This window comes from Elephantulus edwardii, unplaced genomic scaffold (genome assembly GCF_000299155.1).
Source record: "Elephantulus edwardii isolate Elephantulus edwardi_28Jun2011 unplaced genomic scaffold, EleEdw1.0 scaffold00362, whole genome shotgun sequence".
Lineage (NCBI taxonomy): Eukaryota > Metazoa > Chordata > Mammalia > Macroscelidea > Macroscelididae > Elephantulus > Elephantulus edwardii.
The window spans coordinates 131345-133819 of NW_006400112.1; positions in this window are offsets into that span (position 1 = coordinate 131345).

The window sequence follows — 2475 nt, forward strand, 5'->3', positions numbered from 1 at the left end:
CCCCCCCCCCCCCCCCCCCCCCCCCCCGTTGAATCATGTTCTTGAAGTGGCCACTTTTACCCTGAATACGTAAATTCTTTCAGGCTTGGAAATATTTGGAGAAAAACACTAAACATACTTGGTGATATGATCCTCACCAGTAGTTGAAAATAAGAAAAAAATGATTGTAATTTAGTTTATTGAATGTGATGTATGTATTCTAGTAGAAAACCCAGAATGATCAAATGGAAGAATAAGGAGATGACTGCGTACCATTTGTCCTAAAATGTATAGAACCTTATTTTCTTTATTAAAGTATTCTTATAAGAAAACATATGTATTTGTAAAAAACCCCATTTTCCTGTGTCAGGTATTTGTGCAGTCAGAGCTGAACTGTAAACTATTCATGTAATATCTAGTTATTTTGAAAGATCTATATAATGTACTCTGGATAAATAAACAACAAACCCCACAGTGAAACAGAAAAAAAATATTTAGTGATCATAATTGGTTTTCAAGCACACTTTTCCTGAAGGCAAAGTCACATAGTTTAGGATTTTTTTTTTCAATTTTTATCAACTGAAATAATTTTATCTCCAGAGAACTACTTATGTAAAAGATTGAAAAGTGAGAAGTCAACCTTTTGAAGATGATGCAATCCTATGTGGCTGGAAAGACACAAGGAAATAAATCTCTTGCCATCTTGTGGCAAAAAAGACCATAAAAGGTGTGCCTATGACTGTCTTTCATTGTCTACTTACATGATTATTCACCTCAGAACTAGATCCCTACTTCTGTTTAATTTTTTCAAGAAGCTGTTGTTTGAATGGAACAAGGGAATACTGTATGATTTAAAATCAGGAAAGGATGTATGCTTTTTTCATCCCTATTCAATCTGTACACTGCACAAATAGTTCAAGACACCTGACTCTGTGAAGGAGAATGTGGTATCAGGATCAGAAGAAAACTCATCATCAACCTGCATTATGCAGATGGCACAGCATTGCTTGCTGAAATTGAGGAATATCTGAAGCACTTGCTGCAGAATATCAAAGACTACAGCCTTCAATATGGATTGCATCTCAACATCAAAAAGACAAAAAATCCTAACCACTGGATAGGCAACATTAATCAAGAAAGGATTTAAAGTATCAGTGATTCAGATCCAAACCCTTGTACCAGATGTTGGGGAAAAAGAAGACATATTTCTCTGGGCAAATTGGCTATCAAGGACCTCTCCAAATTACTGAAGTGAGATGATGCCGCTTTATGGACTCTGGTGTGTCTAATTCAAGCCATGGTCTTTTGAGTCATTTGTTGTGCATCTGAGAGCTGGACAGTGAATAAAGATGATAGAAAAAGAACTTATGCTTTTTAACTGTGGTGTTGGAGAAGAGTACTGAATATCCCATGGACTGCCAAAAGAATGATCATTTGAGTGTTGGAAAAGGTACAGCTTCTTGGAGGTGAGGTTGGCAAAGCTCTCTCTTTCTTACTTTGGACATGTTGCTAGGAAAGGATATCATGCTTGAAAGGGTGAAGAGTCAGAAAAAGAGAGGACAACTCAATGAGATGAATTGACACGGTGACTGCAGCAATGGATTCAAGTATACCAGAGATGGTAAGGATGGCACAGGATACGACAGGATTCAGATCTGTTCAGTCACTATGAGTCATACATGACTTGATGGTACCTTACAACAACAGTTGTAATTTGAGTGAAAGTTTACAGAGCAAATTTCCTTCAACAATTTGTATACATTGTGTATTGTGACATTAATAATAATCCTCAAATTGTAACAGGATTTTTGAGTTTATAGACTTGATTTAATGAATAGAAATATATTCCATGAATACATAGGAAAAACATAGAATTTGGAATTAAAGACGGCATCTTAGGTATGACTTTAGTTTGAACACCTGCTTTGATTTTGGTGATTGTACAAATTGCCCATATTATGTCAAACTTGACTTGGATCCACAATTAACACCCTTAGTATCAGCAGTCAGGAAATAAGGAAACACATTGCACTGGGAAAATCTGCAGTTAAGGACCTCTCCAAATTATTAATGAGTGATGATATAAGTTTGACAACAAAGGTGTGTCTGATTCAGGCCATAATCTTTCTGATCACTTGCTATGCATCTGAGAGCTGACCAATGTATAAGGATGACAGAAAAAGAACTGATGCCTTTGTGCTGTGGTCTTGGATAAGAGCACTGAACATCCCAAGGATGGCCAAATGAACAAACAAACATGTCTTGGAGAGGGTGCAGCCAGAGTGCTCTTTGGAGGTAAGAATGATGAGGCTTTGTGTCACATACTTTGGGCATGTTTATAGGAAGAGCTATTTCTTGGAGAAGGACATGATGCTAGGAAGAGTGGAGGTTTGGCAAAGGAGAGGAAGACCTTTGACCAGGTGGATTGATGCAATGGGCTTTTGTGTGTGAGGAAGTGTGAGGCTGGCACAGGATAGAACGAAGTTCAGATATTTT